At 51.0% G+C, this 27,513-nt stretch overlaps 1 long non-coding RNA gene across 1 annotated transcript; it reads left to right on the top strand.

The window, feature by feature from the left end:
* The first annotated feature begins 1,255 nt into the window (after nt 1-1,255).
* Nucleotides 1,256-19,671, top strand: LOC147649238 (uncharacterized). Its single transcript, XR_015279334.1, has 4 exons — nt 1,256-1,486; nt 2,772-2,872; nt 18,497-18,626; nt 19,278-19,671. It is a non-coding gene; the product is annotated as an uncharacterized LOC147649238 (long non-coding RNA).
* The last annotated feature ends 7,842 nt before the right edge of the window (nt 19,672-27,513 follow it).

Here is a 27,513-nt window from a genome sequence, read left to right as displayed (position 1 = left end):
CAGCTTCACGGACGGACTGCGGGGAGAAGGACGGTGAGCAGCGGACCTGCAGCAGGAGAGGGGCGGGCACTTAGGTATTTTGCTAAGGTGTTTACCTCGGCCAGCACCTAATCGGGCAGTCCAAGTCCCCGCAGAAGAGGAACCGCTGCGAGGGAAGAGGCGCTCAGAGCCCGCAGCGAGCTGTGCACGCCCTCCCCACCGCCGCTCCCTGCTCCGCGCTGCCATCGCAGCTTTGCGAGCTGGCACCACACCCGGGCGAGCTGGTGGCTACGCCTCTCCCCGCCCCCTGCCCCGAGTGCCGCTGGGGCGCTCCGATAGAGGCTCTGCGGGGGCCTTTTAGGCGGGACCAGGGCAATAGAGAGGGCCGGAGAAGGGGACGGGAGTCTGGTGAGCGGGGCCCAGGGCGACCGCGGACCCTGCGAGCACCCCTGGCTCCGCCCAACTGAGCACGTCGCGCTCCCATGGGCCGCAGCCTCAAAGCTTCCGCCAATCCCGGTGGATTGGTTCTAGTTCAGGGTTCTAGTTCAGGGTTCTAGGTCATGGTTCTAGATTACGGTTCTAGGTCAGGGTTCCAGGTTATGGTTCTAGGTCATGGTTCTAGGTCAGGGTTCTAGGTCATGGTTCTAGGTCAGGGTTCTAGGTCAGGGTTCTAGATTATGGTTCTAGGTCAGGGTTCTAGGTCAGGGTTCTAGGTTATGGTTCTAGATTATGGTTCTAGGTTAGGGTTCTAGGTCAGGGTTCTAGATTATGGTTCTAGGTCAGGGTTCTAGGTCAGGGTTCTAGGTCAGGGTTCTAGGTCAGGGTTCTAGATTATGGTTCTAGGTCAGGGTTCTAGGTTATGGTTCTAAGTCAGGGTTCTAGGTTATGGTTCTAGGTCAGGGTTCTAGGTTATGGTTCTAGGTCAGGGTTCTAGGTCAGGGTTCTAGGTGGCCAATCACAGCCGCCCTTTGAATCCAGGCGCGGTCCCGCCAAGCTCAGCCCGCTCAGTCGTGGCCCGTTCCCGCTCCCCCGTTTTGCTGGGGTGCCGCTCCGGCCGCTGTCGCTTTGGGAGCCGGCAGAGCCGAGCTGCCGCAGCCCCGAGAGGTGCTGCTGGGTCCCGGGAAGGGTGGGCGGGGGCTCTCCGTTCAGGTCCCGGCCGTAACTTCGCCCAAAGAAACGGGGAGAAGGGGGGGAGCGGGCGGGATCGCGGGAGCGGGGCCTGAGGGGACAGCGGGGGGTCGCGGAGGCGAGCGCGGCGGGAATGGGCGGGCTGGGATTGGCGGGCCTGGCGCTGCCTCGGGCTGTGATTGGCTGGGCTGGCCGGCCGTGGGCCATAAATAGCGTGAGCTGGAGGGGTGCGGGCGTTAGTTCGGCGGCGAGCGGTGGAGAGGCGGCGGCGGCGGCGGCGGCGGCGGCGGCGAGCGGCGGCGAGCGGCGGCGTGAGCGATCCAGGGAGCGCCGGTGCGCCAGGACGGGAGCCCTGCGCTCACTGAACTGGGGAGCGCCGGTGAGGTCGGGCGCCATGCCCGCGTCTGCTGGGGCCAGCATCTGGGGGCTGGCGGTGTCCTGGGGCGGCGGGGCCGGTCATGGCCAATTCTTTCTGCCACGTCCTGGGCTTTTCGGGCGGCCGGAGGCGGGTGCGGGGTCTGGAGTGGCACAGGGAGACGAGCTGCTGCTTCTGCGGGACAGAGAGGAGCTGTTTTGTAGTTTCTGGATTGAAGATAATGTTTAAAATATCGAGAATAAAGCTGGGTTTTTTCGTTTTTATTATTTTAGTTTGATTTTATTTAAAATAATAATGATTTTCTTTATTACGTTGCTTTGTTTTGCTCGTTTTATTAAAATAATAAAATTATTATTAATTATAATTACTTTTAACAAGATATATTGTTATCCTTATATGTATTAGTTTAACTAAGTATTAATAAATAATGATTAAATATTATCTATTATTAAATACTATTTGTTAATCATTATTTAATTAAATATTTATTATTTATTAGTTTGTTATTTACTAATTATTTAATACTATTAAATATTAATTAAATATTTATTAATAATTATTTAATTAAATATTTTTATTTATTAGTTAGCTAATACTTATTAATATTTATTGATTATTAATTAAATCTTAAATAAATATAAATTATTAATTAATAAAATATTGATTATTTATGAGTTCATTATTATTATTTATGATTTAGTTATTAATTAAATATTATTTATTAATTAATTATTAAAATTAATTACTTTAGGGGCTTTTTTGCTGGATAGCTGATGTTAATTCAGTAGAGATTGTGGGGCTGGGGCTGAAACACCCATGGTGGGACCAGTGGAGACATAAAGCCCCAGGGTGTGGAATAAAGACCTTGGCACTGGAATCATGCCTAAACCAATGTGGGGCAATGGAAATACTGAGGCTGGAGCTGGATAAATGCCATGGGGGAAGGGGATGGAGCTGCAGCTCAGGGCCTGCAGGAGGTGCCTGGGGGATTAGCAGCCCCTGTCTGCTGGTACCAAGGAGAGTCTGAGGGGCTGAGAGGGCCCAAGGGCACCTTTTGGGATGGGGGAGCAGGGGCCCAATGGCTATTCCCAGCCCCTGGTTCTGCCTGGGGGGGGTGAGGGGGGGGCCTTTGGGCCAGTGCTGGGCTGAGACCCAGGGGGAAGGGGAAGGTACCTGTTGGGCTTGAGGCCTCAAGTGGCCCCAAAGTTGGGCTCCCATTAGGGTGGGTCGGACAGTATCTAGAGACATTGAAGTGATAATAATAACTGATTTGTGGCCTTATCAACAGCCCCGGGCTGCAGTGAGAAGCAGGAGCAGCTTTCAGCCACCAGTAGTGGGAAGCTGAGGAGCTGGAACTGAGGAAGCAGAGCTGGAGCAGACAGAAACATGGTAGGGTTTAGAATAAAACTGTTGTGGGGCTGGGATAAGGAATATGGAGCTGGGATGCAAACTGCATGGCTGGAGCTGAAGTCAGAGTAAGGGCTGGGATAGGGCCTTGCAAAGCTGTTCCTGCAGTAAGGATGGTCAGGTTGGGGCTGGAATGTGGGTTCAAGAGCTAAACTCAAACCACAGAGAGCTAGAGCTAAAACAGAGATCCTGCCTGGAGAGCCAGAAAGCAGCATGATGTGTCACTGCTGGGAAGATGAGGAGGCAGAAGCGCAGCACAAGAGCTGGCAGTCAAATAAAGCTTGTGGGACTGAAGCTGAAATCACTGGGGCTGGTATGGGGACTGCTGGAAACACTGTTCTGAGGGGATAGTGACTGTACATGTGGGAAGCAAGCATAGAATGGTACACAACGGGGCAGGCTGTAAATACAGTAAAGATTGCTTTGGGGTTGGGATGGGGTGGGAGTGGCATTTCTCAGCCTGGAGGTGAAACCTCAGAGCTGGAACCAAGGAAAAAGACACTTTATCTCAAACTGGAGCAGCTTCACCTACCAGAGAGGGGGAAAAAGAAGCGGATGTGGAGCTGGAAGAAGAGAGCTTGCAGTGAAATAAAGCTTGTGGGCCAAGAGCTGAAATCACTGGGGCTGGGAAGGGCTCTCCAGGGCTAGAGCTGAAATCACTGTGGGGCTGGGATAGGGACTGCTAATGGGATTGCCACTGTCGGATCTGTGTGCTGGAATCTCTCTAGGCCTGTGATATGGATGTTGGGGCTGGGTCCTGTGATTGGAAATAGAACAAGACAGTCAGGGCCAAAAACAGGGGGCTGTAATATGAGAGCTGAAAAGCTGGCAGTGCTGGGATTTTGCCTGCGTCTGTGATAGCCACTGTAGGACTGGTGCTGAAATCAATGTGGGGCTGGGATATGGATTGATAATGCGATTGCCACTGTAGGATCTGTGTGCTGGAATCTCTCTAGGCCTGTGATATGGATGTTGGGGCTGGGTCCTGTGACTGGAAATAGAACAAAATGGGTAGGGCCAAAAAAAGGGGACTGTAACATGGGAGCTGAACCTCTGGCAGTGCCGGGATTTTGCCTGTGTCTTTGATAGCCACTGTAGGGCTGCTGCTGAATTCACTGTGGGGCTGGGACATTGACTCTGGGGTGGGCTTCTAGGCCCTAGGGTGGGAGCTGAAATGTTGCCGTGCTGGAGACAGGAGGAAGATCCTGCGCCTTGAACCTGGAGAAATTTCAGCCAGCAGCACTGAAGAAACACGCATCTGGAGCTGGAAGAAGAGCTTGCAGTGAAATAAAGCTTGTGGGCCAAGAGCTGAAATCACTGTGGGGCTGGGAAGGGCTCTCCAGGGCTAGAGCTGAAATCACTGGGGGGCTGGGATAGGGACTGATAATGGGATTGCCACTGTAGGATCTGTGTGCTGGAATCACTGTAGGCCTGTGATATGGATGTTGGGGCTGGGTCCTGTGACTGGAAATAGAACAAAATGGGTAGGGCCAAAATAATGAGACCGTAACATGGGAGCTGAAATGCTGGCAGTGCTGGGATTTTGTCTGTGTCTTTGATAGCCACTGTAGGGCTGCTGCTGAATTCACTGTGGGGCTGGGACATTGACTCTGGGGTGGGCTTCTAGGCCCTAGGGTGGGAGCTGAAATGTTGCCGAGCTGGAGACAGGAGGAAGATCCTGCGCCTTGAACCTGGAGAAATTTCAGCCAGCAGCACTGAAGAAACACGCATCTGGAGCTGGAAGAAGAGCTTGCAGTGAAATAAAGCTTGTGGGCCAAGAGCTGAAATCACTGTGGGGCTGGGAAGGGCTCTCCAGGGCTAGAGCTGAAATCACTGGGGGGCTGGGATAGGGACTGATAATGGGATTGCCACTGTAGGATCTGTGTGCTGGAATCACTGTAGGCCTGTGATATGGATGTTGGGGCTGGGTCCTGTGACTGGAAATAGAACAAAATGGGTAGGGCCAAAATAATGAGACCGTAACATGGGAGCTGAAATGCTGGCAGTGCTGGGATTTTGTCTGTGTCTTTGATAGCCACTGTAGGGCTGCTGCTGAATTCACTGTGGGGCTGGGACATTGACTCTGGGGTGGGCTTCTAGGCCCTAGGGTGGGAGCTGAAATGTTGCCGAGCTGGAGACAGGAGGAAGATCCTGCGCCTTGAACCTGGAGAAATTTCAGCCAGCAGCACTGAAGAAACACGCATCTGGAGCTGGAAGAAGAGCTTGCAGTGAAATAAAGCTTGTGGGCCAAGAGCTGAAATCACTGTGGGGCTGGGAAGGGCTCTCCAGGGCTAGAGCTGAAATCACTGGGGGGCTGGGATAGGGACTGATAATGGGATTGCCACTGTAGGATCTGTGTGCTGGAATCACTGTAGGCCTGTGATATGGATGTTGGGGCTGGGTCCTGTGACTGGAAATAGAACAAAATGGGTAGGGCCAAAATAATGAGACCGTAACATGGGAGCTGAAATGCTGGCAGTGCTGGGATTTTGTCTGTGTCTTTGATAGCCACTGTAGGGCTGCTGCTGAATTCACTGTGGGGCTGGGACATTGACTCTGGGGTGGGCTTCTAGGCCCTAGGGTGGGAGCTGAAATGTTGCCGAGCTGGAGACAGGAGGAAGATCCTGCGCCTTGAACCTGGAGAAATTTCAGCCAGCAGCACTGAAGAAACACGCATCTGGAGCTGGAAGAAGAGCTTGCAGTGAAATAAAGCTTGTGGGCCAAGAGCTGAAATCACTGTGGGGCTGGGAAGGGCTCTCCAGGGCTAGAGCTGAAATCACTGGGGGGCTGGGATAGGGACTGATAATGGGATTGCCACTGTAGGATCTGTGTGCTGGAATCACTGTAGGCCTGTGATATGGATGTTGGGGCTGGGTCCTGTGACTGGAAATAGAACAAAATGGGTAGGGCCAAAATAATGAGACCGTAACATGGGAGCTGAAATGCTGGCAGTGCTGGGATTTTGTCTGTGTCTTTGATAGCCACTGTAGGGCTGCTGCTGAATTCACTGTGGGGCTGGGACATTGACTCTGGGGTGGGCTTCTAGGCCCTAGGGTGGGAGCTGAAATGTTGCCGAGCTGGAGACAGGAGGAAGATCCTGCGCCTTGAACCTGGAGAAATTTCAGCCAGCAGCACTGAAGAAACACGCATCTGGAGCTGGAAGAAGAGCTTGCAGTGAAATAAAGCTTGTGGGCCAAGAGCTGAAATCACTGTGGGGCTGGGAAGGGCTCTCCAGGGCTAGAGCTGAAATCACTGGGGGGCTGGGATAGGGACTGATAATGGGATTGCCACTGTAGGATCTGTGTGCTGGAATCACTGTAGGCCTGTGATATGGATGTTGGGGCTGGGTCCTGTGACTGGAAATAGAACAAAATGGGTAGGGCCAAAATAATGAGACCGTAACATGGGAGCTGAAATGCTGGCAGTGCTGGGATTTTGTCTGTGTCTTTGATAGCCACTGTAGGGCTGCTGCTGAATTCACTGTGGGGCTGGGACATTGACTCTGGGGTGGGCTTCTAGGCCCTAGGGTGGGAGCTGAAATGTTGCCGAGCTGGAGACAGGAGGAAGATCCTGCGCCTTGAACCTGGAGAAATTTCAGCCAGCAGCACTGAAGAAACACGCATCTGGAGCTGGAAGAAGAGCTTGCAGTGAAATAAAGCTTGTGGGCCAAGAGCTGAAATCACTGTGGGGCTGGGAAGGGCTCTCCAGGGCTAGAGCTGAAATCACTGGGGGGCTGGGATAGGGACTGATAATGGGATTGCCACTGTAGGATCTGTGTGCTGGAATCACTGTAGGCCTGTGATATGGATGTTGGGGCTGGGTCCTGTGACTGGAAATAGAACAAAATGGGTAGGGCCAAAATAATGAGACCGTAACATGGGAGCTGAAATGCTGGCAGTGCTGGGATTTTGTCTGTGTCTTTGATAGCCACTGTAAGGCTGCTGCTGAATTCACTGTGGGGCTGGGACATTGACTCTGGGGTGGGCTTCTAGGCCCTAGGGTGGGAGCTGAAATGTTGCCGAGCTGGAGACAGGAGGAAGATCCTGCGCCTTGAACCTGGAGAAATTTCAGCCAGCAGCACTGAAGAAACACGCATCTGGAGCTGGAAGAAGAGCTTGCAGTGAAATAAAGCTTGTGGGCCAAGAGCTGAAATCACTGTGGGGCTGGGAAGGGCTCTCCAGGGCTAGAGCTGAAATCACTGGGGGGCTGGGATAGGGACTGATAATGGGATTGCCACTGTAGGATCTGTGTGCTGGAATCACTGTAGGCCTGTGATATGGATGTTGGGGCTGGGTCCTGTGACTGGAAATAGAACAAAATGGGTAGGGCCAAAATAATGAGACCGTAACATGGGAGCTGAAATGCTGGCAGTGCTGGGATTTTGTCTGTGTCTTTGATAGCCACTGTAGGGCTGCTGCTGAATTCACTGTGGGGCTGGGACATTGACTCTGGGGTGGGCTTCTAGGCCCTAGGGTGGGAGCTGAAATGTTGCCGAGCTGGAGACAGGAGGAAGATCCTGCGCCTTGAACCTGGAGAAATTTCAGCCAGCAGCACTGAAGAAACACGCATCTGGAGCTGGAAGAAGAGCTTGCAGTGAAATAAAGCTTGTGGGCCAAGAGCTGAAATCACTGTGGGGCTGGGAAGGGCTCTCCAGGGCTAGAGCTGAAATCACTGGGGGGCTGGGATAGGGACTGATAATGGGATTGCCACTGTAGGATCTGTGTGCTGGAATCACTGTAGGCCTGTGATAGGGATGTTGGGGCTGGGTCCTGTGACTGGAAATAGAACAAAATGGGTAGGGCCAAAATAATGAGACCGTAACATGGGAGCTGAAATGCTGGCAGTGCTGGGATTTTGTCTGTGTCTTTGATAGCCACTGTAGGGCTGCTGCTGAATTCACTGTGGGGCTGGGACATTGACTCTGGGGTGGGCTTCTAGGCCCTAGGGTGGGAGCTGAAATGTTGCCGAGCTGGAGACAGGAGGAAGATCCTGCGCCTTGAACCTGGAGAAATTTCAGCCAGCAGCACTGAAGAAACACGCATCTGGAGCTGGAAGAAGAGCTTGCAGTGAAATAAAGCTTGTGGGCCAAGAGCTGAAATCACTGTGGGGCTGGGAAGGGCTCTCCAGGGCTAGAGCTGAAATCACTGGGGGGCTGGGATAGGGACTGATAATGGGATTGCCACTGTAGGATCTGTGTGCTGGAATCACTGTAGGCCTGTGATATGGATGTTGGGGCTGGGTCCTGTGACTGGAAATAGAACAAAATGGGTAGGGCCAAAATAATGAGACCGTAACATGGGAGCTGAAATGCTGGCAGTGCTGGGATTTTGTCTGTGTCTTTGATAGCCACTGTAGGGCTGCTGCTGAATTCACTGTGGGGCTGGGACATTGACTCTGGGGTGGGCTTCTAGGCCCTAGGGTGGGAGCTGAAATGTTGCCGAGCTGGAGACAGGAGGAAGATCCTGCGCCTTGAACCTGGAGAAATTTCAGCCAGCAGCACTGAAGAAACACGCATCTGGAGCTGGAAGAAGAGCTTGCAGTGAAATAAAGCTTGTGGGCCAAGAGCTGAAATCACTGTGGGGCTGGGAAGGGCTCTCCAGGGCTAGAGCTGAAATCACTGGGGGGCTGGGATAGGGACTGATAATGGGATTGCCACTGTAGGATCTGTGTGCTGGAATCACTGTAGGCCTGTGATATGGATGTTGGGGCTGGGTCCTGTGACTGGAAATAGAACAAAATGGGTAGGGCCAAAATAATGAGACCGTAACATGGGAGCTGAAATGCTGGCAGTGCTGGGATTTTGTCTGTGTCTTTGATAGCCACTGTAGGGCTGCTGCTGAATTCACTGTGGGGCTGGGACATTGACTCTGGGGTGGGCTTCTAGGCCCTAGGGTGGGAGCTGAAATGTTGCCGAGCTGGAGACAGGAGGAAGATCCTGCGCCTTGAACCTGGAGAAATTTCAGCCAGCAGCACTGAAGAAACACGCATCTGGAGCTGGAAGAAGAGCTTGCAGTGAAATAAAGCTTGTGGGCCAAGAGCTGAAATCACTGTGGGGCTGGGAAGGGCTCTCCAGGGCTAGAGCTGAAATCACTGGGGGGCTGGGATAGGGACTGATAATGGGATTGCCACTGTAGGATCTGTGTGCTGGAATCACTGTAGGCCTGTGATATGGATGTTGGGGCTGGGTCCTGTGACTGGAAATAGAACAAAATGGGTAGGGCCAAAATAATGAGACCGTAACATGGGAGCTGAAATGCTGGCAGTGCTGGGATTTTGTCTGTGTCTTTGATAGCCACTGTAGGGCTGCTGCTGAATTCACTGTGGGGCTGGGACATTGACTCTGGGGTGGGCTTCTAGGCCCTAGGGTGGGAGCTGAAATGTTGCCGAGCTGGAGACAGGAGGAAGATCCTGCGCCTTGAACCTGGAGAAATTTCAGCCAGCAGCACTGAAGAAACACGCATCTGGAGCTGGAAGAAGAGCTTGCAGTGAAATAAAGCTTGTGGGCCAAGAGCTGAAATCACTGTGGGGCTGGGAAGGGCTCTCCAGGGCTAGAGCTGAAATCACTGGGGGGCTGGGATAGGGACTGATAATGGGATTGCCACTGTAGGATCTGTGTGCTGGAATCACTGTAGGCCTGTGATATGGATGTTGGGGCTGGGTCCTGTGACTGGAAATAGAACAAAATGGGTAGGGCCAAAATAATGAGACCGTAACATGGGAGCTGAAATGCTGGCAGTGCTGGGATTTTGTCTGTGTCTTTGATAGCCACTGTAGGGCTGCTGCTGAATTCACTGTGGGGCTGGGACATTGACTCTGGGGTGGGCTTCTAGGCCCTAGGGTGGGAGCTGAAATGTTGCCGAGCTGGAGACAGGAGGAAGATCCTGCGCCTTGAACCTGGAGAAATTTCAGCCAGCAGCACTGAAGAAACACGCATCTGGAGCTGGAAGAAGAGCTTGCAGTGAAATAAAGCTTGTGGGCCAAGAGCTGAAATCACTGTGGGGCTGGGAAGGGCTCTCCAGGGCTAGAGCTGAAATCACTGGGGGGCTGGGATAGGGACTGATAATGGGATTGCCACTGTAGGATCTGTGTGCTGGAATCACTGTAGGCCTGTGATAGGGATGTTGGGGCTGGGTCCTGTGACTGGAAATAGAACAAAATGGGTAGGGCCAAAATAATGAGACCGTAACATGGGAGCTGAAATGCTGGCAGTGCTGGGATTTTGTCTGTGTCTTTGATAGCCACTGTAGGGCTGCTGCTGAATTCACTGTGGGGCTGGGACATTGACTCTGGGGTGGGCTTCTAGGCCCTAGGGTGGGAGCTGAAATGTTGCCGAGCTGGAGACAGGAGGAAGATCCTGCGCCTTGAACCTGGAGAAATTTCAGCCAGCAGCACTGAAGAAACACGCATCTGGAGCTGGAAGAAGAGCTTGCAGTGAAATAAAGCTTGTGGGCCAAGAGCTGAAATCACTGTGGGGCTGGGAAGGGCTCTCCAGGGCTAGAGCTGAAATCACTGGGGGGCTGGGATAGGGACTGATAATGGGATTGCCACTGTAGGATCTGTGTGCTGGAATCACTGTATGCCTGTGATATGGATGTTGGGGCTGGGTCCTGTGACTGGAAATAGAACAAAATGGGTAGGGCCAAAATAATGAGACCGTAACATGGGAGCTGAAATGCTGGCAGTGCTGGGATTTTGTCTGTGTCTTTGATAGCCACTGTAGGGCTGCTGCTGAATTCACTGTGGGGCTGGGACATTGACTCTGGGGTGGGCTTCTAGGCCCTAGGGTGGGAGCTGAAATGTTGCCGAGCTGGAGACAGGAGGAAGATCCTGCGCCTTGAACCTGGAGAAATTTCAGCCAGCAGCACTGAAGAAACACGCATCTGGAGCTGGAAGAAGAGCTTGCAGTGAAATAAAGCTTGTGGGCCAAGAGCTGAAATCACTGTGGGGCTGGGAAGGGCTCTCCAGGGCTAGAGCTGAAATCACTGGGGGGCTGGGATAGGGACTGATAATGGGATTGCCACTGTAGGATCTGTGTGCTGGAATCACTGTAGGCCTGTGATAGGGATGTTGGGGCTGGGTCCTGTGACTGGAAATAGAACAAAATGGGTAGGGCCAAAATAATGAGACCGTAACATGGGAGCTGAAATGCTGGCAGTGCTGGGATTTTGTCTGTGTCTTTGATAGCCACTGTAGGGCTGCTGCTGAATTCACTGTGGGGCTGGGACATTGACTCTGGGGTGGGCTTCTAGGCCCTAGGGTGGGAGCTGAAATGTTGCCGTGCTGGAGACAGGAGGAAGATCCTGCGCCTTGAACCTGGAGAAATTTCAGCCAGCAGCACTGAAGAAACACGCATCTGGAGCTGGAAGAAGAGCTTGCAGTGAAATAAAGCTTGTGGGCCAAGAGCTGAAATCACTGTGGGGCTGGGAAGGGCTCTCCAGGGCTAGAGCTGAAATCACTGGGGGGCTGGGATAGGGACTGATAATGGGATTGCCACTGTAGGATCTGTGTGCTGGAATCACTGTAGGCCTGTGATATGGATGTTGGGGCTGGGTCCTGTGACTGGAAATAGAACAAAATGGGTAGGGCCAAAATAATGAGACCGTAACATGGGAGCTGAAATGCTGGCAGTGCTGGGATTTTGTCTGTGTCTTTGATAGCCACTGTAGGGCTGCTGCTGAATTCACTGTGGGGCTGGGACATTGACTCTGGGGTGGGCTTCTAGGCCCTAGGGTGGGAGCTGAAATGTTGCCGAGCTGGAGACAGGAGGAAGATCCTGCGCCTTGAACCTGGAGAAATTTCAGCCAGCAGCACTGAAGAAACACACATCTGGAGCTGGAAGAAGAGCTTGCAGTGAAATAAAGCTTGTGGGCCAAGAGCTGAAATCACTGTGGGGCTGGGAAGGGCTCTCCAGGGCTAGAGCTGAAATCACTGGGGGGCTGGGATAGGGACTGATAATGGGATTGCCACTGTAGGATCTGTGTGCTGGAATCACTGTAGGCCTGTGATATGGATGTTGGGGCTGGGTCCTGTGACTGGAAATAGAACAAAATGGGTAGGGCCAAAATAATGAGACCGTAACATGGGAGCTGAAATGCTGGCAGTGCTGGGATTTTGTCTGTGTCTTTGATAGCCACTGTAGGGCTGCTGCTGAATTCACTGTGGGGCTGGGACATTGACTCTGGGGTGGGCTTCTAGGCCCTAGGGTGGGAGCTGAAATGTTGCCGAGCTGGAGACAGGAGGAAGATCCTGCGCCTTGAACCTGGAGAAATTTCAGCCAGCAGCATTGAAGAAACACGCATCTGGAGCTGGAAGAAGAGCTTGCAGTGAAATAAAGCTTGTGGGCCAAGAGCTGAAATCACTGTGGGGCTGGGGAGGGCTCTCCAGGGCTAGAGCTGAAATCACTGGGGGGCTGGGATAGGGACTGATAATGGGATTGCCACTGTAGGATCTGTGTGCTGGAATCACTGTAGGCCTGTGATATGGATGTTGGGGCTGGGTCCTGTGACTGGAAATAGAACAAAATGGGTAGGGCCAAAATAATGAGACCGTAACATGGGAGCTGAAATGCTGGCAGTGCTGGGATTTTGTCTGTGTCTTTGATAGCCACTGTAGGGCTGCTGCTGAATTCACTGTGGGGCTGGGACATTGACTCTGGGGTGGGCTTCTAGGCCCTAGGGTGGGAGCTGAAATGTTGCCGAGCTGGAGACAGGAGGAAGATCCCGCGCCTTGAACCTGGAGAAATTTCAGCCAGCAGCACTGAAGAAACACGCATCTGGAGCTGGAAGAAGAGCTTGCAGTGAAATAAAGCTTGTGGGCCAAGAGCTGAAATCACTGTGGGGCTGGGAAGGGCTCTCCAGGGCTAGAGCTGAAATCACTGGGGGGCTGGGATAGGGACTGATAATGGGATTGCCACTGTAGGATCTGTGTGCTGGAATCACTGTAGGCCTGTGATATGGATGTTGGGGCTGGGTCCTGTGACTGGAAATAGAACAAAATGGGTAGGGCCAAAATAATGAGACCGTAACATGGGAGCTGAAATGCTGGCAGTGCTGGGATTTTGTCTGTGTCTTTGATAGCCACTGTAGGGCTGCTGCTGAATTCACTGTGGGGCTGGGACATTGACTCTGGGGTGGGCTTCTAGGCCCTAGGGTGGGAGCTGAAATGTTGCCGAGCTGGAGACAGGAGGAAGATCCTGCGCCTTGAACCTGGAGAAATTTCAGCCAGCAGCACTGAAGAAACACGCATCTGGAGCTGGAAGAAGAGCTTGCAGTGAAATAAAGCTTGTGGGCCAAGAGCTGAAATCACTGTGGGGCTGGGGAGGGCTCTCCAGGGCTAGAGCTGAAATCACTGGGGGGCTGGGATAGGGACTGATAATGGGATTGCCACTGTAGGATCTGTGTGCTGGAATCACTGTAGGCCTGTGATATGGATGTTGGGGCTGGGTCCTGTGACTGGAAATAGAACAAAATGGGTAGGGCCAAAATAATGAGACCGTAACATGGGAGCTGAAATGCTGGCAGTGCTGGGATTTTGTCTGTGTCTTTGATAGCCACTGTAGGGCTGCTGCTGAATTCACTGTGGGGCTGGGACATTGACTCTGGGGTGGGCTTCTAGGCCCTAGGGTGGGAGCTGAAATGTTGCCGAGCTGGAGACAGGAGGAAGATCCTGCGCCTTGAACCTGGAGAAATTTCAGCCAGCAGCACTGAAGAAACACGCATCTGGAGCTGGAAGAAGAGCTTGCAGTGAAATAAAGCTTGTGGGCCAAGAGCTGAAATCACTGTGGGGCTGGGAAGGGCTCTCCAGGGCTAGAGCTGAAATCACTGGGGGGCTGGGATAGGGACTGATAATGGGATTGCCACTGTAGGATCTGTGTGCTGGAATCACTGTAGGCCTGTGATATGGATGTTGGGGCTGGGTCCTGTGACTGGAAATAGAACAAAATGGGTAGGGCCAAAATAATGAGACCGTAACATGGGAGCTGAAATGCTGGCAGTGCTGGGATTTTGTCTGTGTCTTTGATAGCCACTGTAGGGCTGCTGCTGAATTCACTGTGGGGCTGGGACATTGACTCTGGGGTGGGCTTCTAGGCCCTAGGGTGGGAGCTGAAATGTTGCCGAGCTGGAGACAGGAGGAAGATCCTGCGCCTTGAACCTGGAGAAATTTCAGCCAGCAGCACTGAAGAAACACGCATCTGGAGCTGGAAGAAGAGCTTGCAGTGAAATAAAGCTTGTGGGCCAAGAGCTGAAATCACTGTGGGGCTGGGAAGGGCTCTCCAGGGCTAGAGCTGAAATCACTGGGGGGCTGGGATAGGGACTGATAATGGGATTGCCACTGTAGGATCTGTGTGCTGGAATCACTGTAGGCCTGTGATATGGATGTTGGGGCTGGGTCCTGTGACTGGAAATAGAACAAAATGGGTAGGGCCAAAATAATGAGACCGTAACATGGGAGCTGAAATGCTGGCAGTGCTGGGATTTTGTCTGTGTCTTTGATAGCCACTGTAGGGCTGCTGCTGAATTCACTGTGGGGCTGGGACATTGACTCTGGGGTGGGCTTCTAGGCCCTAGGGTGGGAGCTGAAATGTTGCCGAGCTGGAGACAGGAGGAAGATCCTGCGCCTTGAACCTGGAGAAATTTCAGCCAGCAGCACTGAAGAAACACGCATCTGGAGCTGGAAGAAGAGCTTGCAGTGAAATAAAGCTTGTGGGCCAAGAGCTGAAATCACTGTGGGGCTGGGAAGGGCTCTCCAGGGCTAGAGCTGAAATCACTGGGGGGCTGGGATAGGGACTGATAATGGGATTGCCACTGTAGGATCTGTGTGCTGGAATCACTGTAGGCCTGTGATATGGATGTTGGGGCTGGGTCCTGTGACTGGAAATAGAACAAAATGGGTAGGGCCAAAATAATGAGACCGTAACATGGGAGCTGAAATGCTGGCAGTGCTGGGATTTTGTCTGTGTCTTTGATAGCCACTGTAGGGCTGCTGCTGAATTCACTGTGGGGCTGGGACATTGACTCTGGGGTGGGCTTCTAGGCCCTAGGGTGGGAGCTGAAATGTTGCCGAGCTGGAGACAGGAGGAAGATCCTGCGCCTTGAACCTGGAGAAATTTCAGCCAGCAGCACTGAAGAAACACGCATCTGGAGCTGGAAGAAGAGCTTGCAGTGAAATAAAGCTTGTGGGCCAAGAGCTGAAATCACTGTGGGGCTGGGAAGGGCTCTCCAGGGCTAGAGCTGAAATCACTGGGGGGCTGGGATAGGGACTGATAATGGGATTGCCACTGTAGGATCTGTGTGCTGGAATCACTGTAGGCCTGTGATATGGATGTTGGGGCTGGGTCCTGTGACTGGAAATAGAACAAAATGGGTAGGGCCAAAATAATGAGACCGTAACATGGGAGCTGAAATGCTGGCAGTGCTGGGATTTTGTCTGTGTCTTTGATAGCCACTGTAGGGCTGCTGCTGAATTCACTGTGGGGCTGGGACATTGACTCTGGGGTGGGCTTCTAGGCCCTAGGGTGGGAGCTGAAATGTTGCCGAGCTGGAGACAGGAGGAAGATCCTGCGCCTTGAACCTGGAGAAATTTCAGCCAGCAGCACTGAAGAAACACGCATCTGGAGCTGGAAGAAGAGCTTGCAGTGAAATAAAGCTTGTGGGCCAAGAGCTGAAATCACTGTGGGGCTGGGAAGGGCTCTCCAGGGCTAGAGCTGAAATCACTGGGGGGCTGGGATAGGGACTGATAATGGGATTGCCACTGTAGGATCTGTGTGCTGGAATCACTGTAGGCCTGTGATAGGGATGTTGGGGCTGGGTCCTGTGACTGGAAATAGAACAAAATGGGTAGGGCCAAAATAATGAGACCGTAACATGGGAGCTGAAATGCTGGCAGTGCTGGGATTTTGTCTGTGTCTTTGATAGCCACTGTAGGGCTGCTGCTGAATTCACTGTGGGGCTGGGACATTGACTCTGGGGTGGGCTTCTAGGCCCTAGGGTGGGAGCTGAAATGTTGCCGAGCTGGAGACAGGAGGAAGATCCTGCGCCTTGAACCTGGAGAAATTTCAGCCAGCAGCACTGAAGAAACACGCATCTGGAGCTGGAAGAAGAGCTTGCAGTGAAATAAAGCTTGTGGGCCAAGAGCTGAAATCACTGTGGGGCTGGGAAGGGCTCTCCAGGGCTAGAGCTGAAATCACTGGGGGGCTGGGATAGGGACTGATAATGGGATTGCCACTGTAGGATCTGTGTGCTGGAATCACTGTAGGCCTGTGATATGGATGTTGGGGCTGGGTCCTGTGACTGGAAATAGAACAAAATGGGTAGGGCCAAAATAATGAGACCGTAACATGGGAGCTGAAATGCTGGCAGTGCTGGGATTTTGTCTGTGTCTTTGATAGCCACTGTAGGGCTGCTGCTGAATTCACTGTGGGGCTGGGACATTGACTCTGGGGTGGGCTTCTAGGCCCTAGGGTGGGAGCTGAAATGTTGCCGAGCTGGAGACAGGAGGAAGATCCTGCGCCTTGAACCTGGAGAAATTTCAGCCAGCAGCACTGAAGAAACACGCATCTGGAGCTGGAAGAAGAGCTTGCAGTGAAATAAAGCTTGTGGGCCAAGAGCTGAAATCACTGTGGGGCTGGGAAGGGCTCTCCAGGGCTAGAGCTGAAATCACTGGGGGGCTGGGATAGGGACTGATAATGGGATTGCCACTGTAGGATCTGTGTGCTGGAATCACTGTAGGCCTGTGATATGGATGTTGGGGCTGGGTCCTGTGACTGGAAATAGAACAAAATGGGTAGGGCCAAAATAATGAGACCGTAACATGGGAGCTGAAATGCTGGCAGTGCTGGGATTTTGTCTGTGTCTTTGATAGCCACTGTAGGGCTGCTGCTGAATTCACTGTGGGGCTGGGACATTGACTCTGGGGTGGGCTTCTAGGCCCTAGGGTGGGAGCTGAAATGTTGCCGTGCTGGAGACAGGAGGAAGATCCTGCGCCTTGAACCTGGAGAAATTTCAGCCAGCAGCACTGAAGAAACACGCATCTGGAGCTGGAAGAAGAGCTTGCAGTGAAATAAAGCTTGTGGGCCAAGAGCTGAAATCACTGTGGGGCTGGGAAGGGCTCTCCAGGGCTAGAGCTGAAATCACTGGGGGGCTGGGATAGGGACTGATAATGGGATTGCCACTGTAGGATCTGTGTGCTGGAATCACTGTAGGCCTGTGATATGGATGTTGGGGCTGGGTCCTGTGACTGGAAATAGAACAAAATGGGTAGGGCCAAAATAATGAGACCGTAACATGGGAGCTGAAATGCTGGCAGTGCTGGGATTTTGTCTGTGTCTTTGATAGCCACTGTAGGGCTGCTGCTGAATTCACTGTGGGGCTGGGACATTGACTCTGGGGTGGGCTTCTAGGCCCTAGGGTGGGAGCTGAAATGTTGCCGAGCTGGAGACAGGAGGAAGATCCTGCGCCTTGAACCTGGAGAAATTTCAGCCAGCAGCACTGAAGAAACACGCATCTGGAGCTGGAAGAAGAGCTTGCAGTGAAATAAAGCTTGTGGGCCAAGAGCTGAAATCACTGTGGGGCTGGGAAGGGCTCTCCAGGGCTAGAGCTGAAATCACTGGGGGGCTGGGATAGGGACTGATAATGGGATTGCCACTGTAGGATCTGTGTGCTGGAATCACTGTAGGCCTGTGATAGGGATGTTGGGGCTGGGTCCTGTGACTGGAAATAGAACAAAATGGGTAGGGCCAAAATAATGAGACCGTAACATGGGAGCTGAAATGCTGGCAGTGCTGGGATTTTGTCTGTGTCTTTGATAGCCACTGTAGGGCTGCTGCTGAATTCACTGTGGGGCTGGGACATTGACTCTGGGGTGGGCTTCTAGGCCCTAGGGTGGGTGCAGGGTCTGGAGTGGCACAGGGAGACGAGCTGTTGTTTCTGCGGGACAGAGAGGAGCTGTTTTGTAGTTTCTGGATTGAAGATAATGTTTAAAATATCGGGAATAAAGCTGGGTTTTTTTCATTTTTATTATTTTTAGTTTGATTTTATTTAAAATAATAATGATTTTCTTTATTACATTGCTTTGTTTTGCTCGTTTTATTAAAATAATAAAATTATTATTAATTACAATTACTTTTAACAAGATATATTATCTTTATATGTATTAGTTTAACTAAATATTAATAAATAATGATTAAATATTATCTACTATTATTAAATACTATTTGTTAATCATTATTTAATTAAATATTTATTATTTATTAGTTTGTTATTATTTACTAATGATTATTTAATACTATTAAATATTAATTAAATATTACTTATCAATAATTGATTAAATATTTAATATTTATTTGTTAGTTAGCTAATATTTATTAATTATTGTTATAAATACACTAGAAACAGATATATAAGGAAAGGTTTTTATTAATTACAGCAAGCCAGCAATAAGCAAAAGTCGGCGCCAGGCAGCAGGGAGGAGGAGGAGAAACCTCCTCACCATTTATTGATTATTAATTAAATATTAATTAAATACTATTTATTAATTATTAAGTAAATATTGATTAATTATTTATTTGCACGTTATTATTTATTATTTAATTATTAATTAAAACTCTAGGTGATTTCCAGGAGCAAACAAAAGGCGATAGTCAAGGTGCTAGTGAACTGGTGTTAAAAGACAAATTCTTCATTGTCAATCCAGCTACCATCCTTGTTCAGTTAAACTCTGCAACAGATCTCCCACAAAGGTAATTTTCTGCTTCTCTGGCTTAATTCTATTCATCTTTTAGCGAGTAATTAGCACCGCTTGGTGTTCTTTTAAGCCCAACTAATTGCACCTTGTTTTAGGAGAGAAAGTTAATGCCTCTCCAAGTAGGTTAGTGCAGCAATTTATGATGAGAGCTGGGACCAGGCAGAGGTGTGGACCAGGGGCACCATTGCTGCTGCTGCTGCCGCCGCCACCAGAAGCCTGGTGCTTGCTCCATTGCAAAGATTTCCCAGTTTTAATTTGAGCTGTTTTCTGGATGCTGTGGCTAGCAGCAGTGAGCCCACATTGCCAGCGGCTGCCTCTGCTACTTAGCAATGGTCAGAGGGGTGCAGGACAGACTTGATTGCGCCTGGAAGTGTGTGGCAGCAGAAGGATGCCCACAGCACACCATGGTCACATGGTTATAGAGTCATAGGGGATGGTGACAGGGCCACCACCTGCCACACAGTCAGAGGGGCTCAGCCAGGACCAGCTCTAGTGCCACCAGGGAGGCAGAAGGGGCTGGATGTGGCTGTGAGGCAGTGGTGTGACCCTTACAGGGAAGTCCTCCTCTGGGATAGTCACTTTGTAGTGATATCTGTAGGTCAAGACTCCTGCTACAGTAGCATTTACCAAATTGTTCTTTGCTCAGTTGTGTCCTGCTGTTGCTGCTTCTGAAGGATCATGGAATCACAGAATGGTTTGACTTGGAAGTGACTTTAAAGCTCATCTCATTCCACCCTTGCCATGAGCAGGGTCACCTTCACTAAACCAGGTTGCTTCGCCCTGGCCTTGAACACTTCCAGGGATGGAGCACTTCCACGATGGCTGTTTGACTTCCTTTGCAATGGCAAATGCTTTTGCTGGGGTTCCTCTGCTGAAATCACACCCTGACCAAATGCAACACCAACAAAAATCTGGACTTGTGCCAGACTGCCATCATCAGAGCTCAGCCAGCAAACAGTGCTCAGCAAAAGGCAACTAGACATCGTGTTTGGAGGCCTCACTTATGGAGCTGCTGATGAGGCATCAGTGACTTTGATAATGACAAGGACTAGAAAGCAAATGCTTCCACAATAAATCTTGTCTACTTTAAAAGTAGGTTATACTTTGAAAGCGCTTTAGTTCTTAGGAATTTAATATTTCTATGTCAATTGTAAGACAAGTAATTGGATGGGGAGAAGGTTGTTACCGGAACCTGAGATCAAAGGCAGGATTTGAAATGATGTGCAGGTGGGTGTCTTTGTTCACTGCAAATGTGACTCTGGAGGTTTTGCAGGCACCACTTGTGTTTGAAATCATGGAAGCACAGAATATTCTGAGCTGGAAGGGATCTGCATGGATCAACTCCTGGTCCTGCACAGAACACCAAAATCCACCCTGTGCCTGAGAGCGTTGTCCAGATGCTTCTTGAGCTCTAGCAGCCTTGGGGCCATGACCATTTCCTGGGGACCCTGTTCAAGTGTTCAAACACCTGCTGTGGGAATACCCTTTACCTAATATCCAGGCTAAACCTCTCTGCACGCATGGCAGAGAAGACCACTGTCCCAGCACCTGCCATGCCCAGGGTACTCATCCACAGACTGGTGTGTCCATGGAGGGAGGGGCTCCAGACCTGGGCTTAATCCTCCCTGGGAGGATTGTTTTCCCTTCCATGAGAGCGGGTTGTTTTAATCGCACTAAGCAGTTTATATTGAGGTTATCGAAAACTCTTTCTGCCCATGCTGGGACATACTTGGGTTGTTTCTAGAAAAAACTCTGCCTCCTCCTGCCCTCGCTCACCCCTTCCTCTCTAGGGAAGGAGTTTCCCACATCCCATATGCAACATTTCCCTGATCTGTCCCTTTCCAAATTGCAAGCTGCATAACTGTGAGCTGGCATCAAGACTCTGAGGTAAGCACAAACTGCCTGAATCCAAGCCCTCCCTGTGGGGCCGCAACCCCAGAGCCCCCAGACATGGAGCATAGCTGCAACACCATAGCCGTGGATTTCCCTGAAAGGATGAAGCAGCACGGTGGAAGTCCCGGGGCACTGTCTGAGGAATTGCCCTCCCTGTGCCGTGCTCTCACCTGGGGAGAGCAAGAATTGTACAGCCCTGTCCCAGAGCTCTATGCCCAGCCTGCCTGAGCAGTGAGCAAAATGGGATCAGTTTAATTATAATTTGATATTCCAGCCTTAAACTTTCTGTAAACCAGTGGCTGCTGGACAGGTGAGCTGGACTCCTGTGCCTAATGTAGATTGATAGCAGATCAGCTTTTCTGTCTCAATTTGCTTATGACCTAGAGAATTAGCAGAGAGGATCTGTTATCCTGCCAGCGCACTAATGGCTTTGGCAAGAGAAGAGCTCCCGAGGGAAGCAGCGGTATTTGCTAACCTTTCCGCAATTTGCTTTACATAATAACACACTCCTCCAAACGTCCTCAGCGTGACTGGCCATTCCCCTTCGCCTGCACATGCCTTGATATTTCACTTTTTAAATTTCACAACTAGTGCACAGTAAGAAAAGGTGCTGAATGCCTTATGTCATTCATCTTCCCTCTCCCTTCAGAGGCTATTCTTAGCCATGCCATCGGTTTAGCAATTCAGAGGGAAGTACTTTTCCTTTTCAAGGTCTCTAAAGATTTCCTATTTCCATATGTCCAGCTAGAAAAGAAAAGCAATCTGAATCTGCCTGCCAATCTGCCTTTCAGCTCACTGGTTTTCTCCAAAATGTGTTGCAAGGCTGGGAGCATAGCAGAAACCCTCTCTGGGGGCACTTCTAAAGGCAGTAGGACAACCGAGCACACAGTGTGCTGAGGATCAGGCAGGACACTCCAATGACACAACATCCTAATGAGCGTCTGAAAATTAGTTTTTCAGGCACAGGCAATGGGAGTGGAAGCAGGAGCCCAAAAGGGGGAATGAAATTGCTAGTGGTGAACCAGAGAAAATGCAAGTTAATTCTCCTTCTCCACATACCCTTGTGGAGTGGGAATTGCAGCCTGTCTACTGAGAAGCAGAGATCAGCACCTCTCCTTTGCTTGGAAATGGCTTTGCCTAATATCCCAGTGCCCACGGACTGAGCTCAGTGCCCTGTGAGGAGGCACATGCTGCAGGAGGTAGCTGCTTGGACCCTGTGGCTGTGGGATCTTCTGCCCCAAGCACTGTCAGACTCATTCGTGGAAGGGGCACAGCTGATAGGCCTTTCTCAGAGCTGGTCCATGGCAAGCATTTCTCCAGGGATGCAGCAGTCACAGCTGTGCCTCACCCAGGTAGGACAAAACAATGGAAAACTGATCAACTAACTAAATTAATTAACTAATTAAAATTAATTAACTGAGTACACATGCACCAGCCCGGTCTCCTTCTCTTCCCACTCGCAAGCAACTCTCCCCCACGTGCAGTACTCAGGGGTGGGAGCTATACAACTGGGGATGATAAATGCAGTTAGTCCAAGCTGCCACCATCACTTCATGTGACAGCTATGTTCAGACACTGTTCTCAGCCCTACAGTCTCCCTGCACACCCACCACCCACCATGCCCTCCCCAGGAATCACATCATTCCTCACCCTGACAGCCCAGTCCAAGTGCCAGCAGCTGCAGCTATTGTTGTTACATGCTGCCATTTATGAGTGTTTTTATTTCAGATTATAACGATTTTTAATTTTATTCAGATTAATTTATTCAGATTATTATATTAATTATTCAGATTATTATTATTATTATTCAGATTCTTGACGTTAAAAGCCCATAATTAAGATAATTAGAACAAAGACATTTGCCTTGTAATCAGCATATATTTCAATAAGATGTTTTAATTTACAGGTGAAAGTTCTGAGCTTATTATTTAAATAATGTTATCTATATTGACAACATGCTATATAGATCTGATTATTTAGGGTGTTTATGATACTCCTTTATTTTTAAATCCTTTTTCAATTTGATGAACACACATCAAACCTCCAGGACATGAGAGAGAGTAGCTCCTCAGGGAAGCCAGGCAGACCTGTGTTAGTGGTTGCTGGGATTGCCATGGGGAGGCACTATACAGAGCCACAGCTTGGTCGAGGCACTGCAGTGATCCTGGAATCATGCAGTACAGAACTGGAAGGTATCCACAAGAATCACTGAGTTCAACTCCTGGCCCTGCACAGGACAATTCCCAAAATCCCACCATCTGCTTGAGAGCATTTTCCAAATGCTTCTTTGACTTCTGTCAGGCTTCAGGCTGTGACCACTTCCCTGGGGAGCCAGTTCCAGAGTCCATGATACTCTACAGCATGAGTTTGGGTGGCTTCAGACCTCTCCAAAACACTCAAAAGAGAGATTCTGGCTCTGGGAAATTATTTCTCACTCTACTGTGTCAGAGGCTGTTGAAAATAGCTGCTGTCAGCATCCAGGAGTTCCTGTGTGTCAACAGTGGGGTGAGAGATTGTAAGGGGTTGGCTGTTCACCTTGCCAAAGGAGCTGGAGTATCTCTGATGTTCTCTGATTTGCTCTCCATCCCTGGTTCCTGGGGCAGCCTCACAAGCAGCTATCCTTCCTCTGTTCCAACAGGGGCAGGGTACTCCTGGCTGCTTGTGCCTCCATTCCATCTGTGCCTCCATCCTGCCCATGCCCTCATCCTGTCCATGTCTCCATACCGCCAAACATGGTCTTACAGAACAGGCAGCAGCAACAGCAGACCTTGCTCCTCCTCTACACCTAGAGATTGCCTTTTCCACCCAGCAATATCTTTTGGAAGGTTTTTCACAGTGACATTGTCCCCGTGAATGTTGGTGTCAGCCCAGTAGCAGGTGCGCAGTTCCATTTACCAGGACAGTGCCTGCAGCCAGACTTCTGCCAAGGAGAGGGATGGGGAGGGTGGTGTCACCGATGTCCCTGTGCTGGCTGCTGGGTAACAAGTATCTGCTCTGTTCACTTGACAGTGCTCCAGAATACAATGCACCTTCCCTCAGCTGCAGCTGGCAGCCCTTCATTTCTCAGGCTTAAAAATAGTCACAGGCATTATAAACAGCCCTGCATGGAACACAACAGAAAACTTGTTTTTCATCCTCTCCACGTTCCTTGTGGGAACAAATGCTCTTATCTCCCTTCTGTGCTCGGTTGACTGCTCTGTGCAGGACAGAGACGTGGAATATACAGCACATCCAGCACCATGCCTTGTATAGAGGAAATTATCTGTTTGTTTATTTCCGCTTCTATGATGTTCCAAGTTCTTCAGCGGAACCAGGATGAAGCAGCAGCCACTGGAGAATCATTTGGAGACTGGTGCCCACCAGCCTCTGAGCTTTCAAAAAAAATCTGCTCACAGAGGACAGACTTTGGCTCTTTCTCAAGAGCGCCTTCCAAACCCAAGGGCTGTCTGGCATACTCACATTAATGAACACTCGCACATTAACAGTTATGAAGTTTTTACCTTCTGCTAAAAAGGTATGAATTATGCATCAGGGAAATACAAGAGTTAGCGGTGTGTAAAGAGCTTGGAGCGGCCCACGGATCCGGTGTGCGGAAGCGCCACAAGCCCTGGGGTTTTCCTATCTCTGCCAGCCCCATTCTGGCTGTCGGCAAGTCAGCGCACGGGCTCCCGTCCCAGTTTGGTGCATTATTGGAGATGCAAAAACACTCGCTCGCGGTGAGAGACTTCTCCAGGGTCAAGCTGTTCAAGTATAAGCAATTTATTACAAGGGTACAAGGAGGGGAGTCCCGTGTCCGCCACCAGCCTCGGCGTCCACGTGGTCAGGGGGAGGGGAGAGAGAGCAGGTAGAGCAGGGGAGGTGAGGTTGGAAGGGGGAGGGAGGGAGTAAGAGAGCAACAGAGGGAAAGAGCAGGGAAGGCGAGAGGGGTAGGAGCAGGGAGAGGGGGCTGAGAGTTAAGAGAGGGGAGAGGGGAGAGGGGTAAAGGGAGGAGGGAAGAGAGAAGAGTAAAGAGGCAAGAGGTAAGAGTAAAGAGAGCGAAGTTCTTGTTACAATCCAATATATCTTTTTCTATCGTGAATATTCTAATTACCAGAAACCAATCACCATGAGACACACCCACTAAAGAATTTACATACAACCTATGGGCTTCCCTGTATTAACATACAGTGTTGCATTTTATACTCTACAGAGCTTTACAAGTTCTTTCCTTGCTTCTTTACTTTTGGACTCTTCTTATCAGCAGAAGGACATTGTTTTATCAACAGGGATTCTCCTCTAGCTGGCTAGGCTATTGTTCTTTGGTTAACCAGTACTCAGTATCCTATAACTCAAAGCAGGCTTTCATTTCTACTTTGATTCTAGCCTTCATATTTTCACAATCTAGTGCCAAACAATCACATTCATAAGGTTTCCCTGTTTCACCTTCCCCAACATCTCCCCTGTCTCGATGAACTATTTAAGATAATAGAAACTGTCTTGTTAGTTTTTGCACACACTGAAGTATAATGGGTACTGCTGCTAAGACTACAATTAACACTTACTAAAACAATTAAGCTTATTTTACAGAGTTCTCTTAGCCAAGGTGCAAAGCTTAAACCTTTAAACAAATTGTCCAGCTTCTCTAACTTTTGACGGTCAGATTGATTCACTTTAGAATTATCAATGAGTTTGGTTGGCTAAATTTTTCAAATTTTGCAGCTGTGTATGAATGGGAACAGTATGATCAGACAAACAGATGGTATCAAAGCTTGCAGTCTTTGGCTAAGGCAACCCAGGTATTTATCTTGGACTGATTTACAGGTAAAGTTTTACTACAAAAATTAAAGCAAAAGGGTAAAAACAACACGCATTCATGCAAATAACGGGATTTTGGTTTTTTGGGTTTTTTTTGTTTTTTTTTTTTTTCTTGAACCGTCTCTGGTAGATCTCTTTCTCTCAAAGTCTTTCTAAGTTCCTTTGCTTGAACTGTCACTGTTTGTGCTACAGTATCTGCATGTGAATAATCTTTCTTTATTTCCCTCCATTTCTCGCTCCCGTTCTCCCCCGTGTTCCGTGGCTGCTGCTGGTGGTGCAGGGGGTTTCAAGAGTCGCGCGCGCTGTTTTGTCAGGGGCTGTGACGGTGGCCGCGTAGGTGAACCCGGAAGTGGCAGCACATCGGTGCGAGGTGGCCGTGGCTGTCGCTGTTTCACATTGTCGGGGAGAGTTGTTGGCGCAGCAGATACAGACGGGATCTGTGCCGGTGTTAGCAGTGGGGCAGACAGGCGGGGGCCGTGTTCCGCCGTCGGACGGCTTCGGTGGTGGACGCGGGGGCGTGAAGGCGCATGGCGGGGACTCGACAGTGGCTGGGCTGGGCGGTGGCAGAGGCAACCCGGGTGTCAGCAGTTGTAGAGCCGGGGTCCCGTGCCTGTTCTCTTTCTCCCCCTCCGCAGTTTGAGAGGCTGGCACAGGGGGGTGGCACGGGGGGCCCGGGGGCGGCGGCGGCAGGAGCATCGGCGATAGAAGCGGCGACTGCGCATGCGTGGATGACGTCAGCGCCGCAGGGCTGCATGGGGGAGTGGTGGGCGGCAGCGCGAATTTCGGATCGGCGCGCGCCGCACCGCACAGAACGGTGTCGCTGGACGGCGGCGGGGCCGGGGCCCGCGGCCCCACGGACGCCGGGAAGGCGGAGCCCTCGGGGCACCAAGGCAGCGCGGGCAGCACGGAGGGGGTGTAGGGGAGCTGAGCTGCAGGAACCGCGATGCCGAGGGCGGGCGGGGTGGCGCAGCCGGGAACCACGGTGTCGGCGGGGGAAGGCGGGACCGCGGGTATCGCGCCGCCGGGGATCGGCGGAGCCGCAGCGGTGGCAGGGCCCATAGCCGCGGGGACGGTGGAACGGGGCGGGACCGCAACATCGGGGGAAGCTGGGACGGCAGGAGGGGGGCAAAAGCGGGGGGGCGGTGGGACGGGGAAGGCGGGGAGAGGGGTGAGAACGGAGCGTGCCGGAACTGGGGTAGGGGGAACGGGGGCACACAGGTCCGAGCGGGCAGGAAGGGAGGGGGGCCGGCGGGGAGAGAGGGTACGGGGGCCGCGTGGTCGGGGGGAGGAGTAGGAGAGACGGAGGTCACGGGGTACGGGGGGCTGGTCGCGCCTTGTGTATTCGCAGCACACATTTCTACCAGTGCTCTGCAGGCTGGGAGGAGTTTAGCGGCTGCCATATCTCGGCGGGAAATGTTATTGAAAAGCTTATTACCAACTGTGTCCCAGAAATCTCTGGTAAAAAAATCTGAGTGTTTTGCGTTTGGGAAATTAACTAGAGTCCAGGTTAGGAGGGTTTTTAGTTCTCGTTTAGGCAAATTACTTTGGCTGGCTTTCAGTAAGAATTTTAGTTGCTTATACAGCTTTTTGTCTGGGGTTGAACAGTTCTGACCCATGATAGACTGGTTTGTGACTCACCTCTTATTTAAATGATGTTGGCTCGTCTCTCAGAGCTCGGGCGATGGGTGCTAGCCAGGCACCTCCCGTCTGTTCTCGGGTGTCACTTAGTAATACTCGCAGATAATCACGCTGCCGAGTCGTCTAAAAGCTACGTTTGGACACTGCAGCGGAAAAACTTTTAGAGAGATCAGGGTGCAGATGCTGTGGCAGCGTTTTCCCCTCGCTCGACCACGTAGAGGCTTTCCCCGCCCAGCCCAGGTGGGACGTCGCCTTGCAACGCCCCCCTGAGCTCCACGGGGGCTCCACGGAAACCAGGGGTTCAGACGCTGCTTGGCAAGCTTCACCTCGAATAAACCACGCAGGGGGGGGTGTCCCGTGTAGCACAGAAGAGATGTGGCTTCGCCACACTTCTCAGTGCCACAGGGCCCTGCGGAAACCTATGGGCTTCCCTGTATTAACATACAGTGTTGCATTTTATACTCTACAGAGCTTTACAAGTTCTTTCCTTGCTTCTTTACTTTTGGACTCTTCTTATCAGCAGAAGGACATTGTTTTATCAACAGGGATTCTCCTCT

Source organism: Cyanistes caeruleus, chromosome 26, assembly GCF_971803275.1.
Source record: "Cyanistes caeruleus chromosome 26, bCyaCae1.hap1.1, whole genome shotgun sequence".
Classification (NCBI taxonomy): Eukaryota; Metazoa; Chordata; class Aves; order Passeriformes; family Paridae; genus Cyanistes; species Cyanistes caeruleus.
The sequence above is the reverse complement of the archived record's forward strand: the minus strand, read 5'-3'. Positions and strand labels throughout refer to the sequence as shown.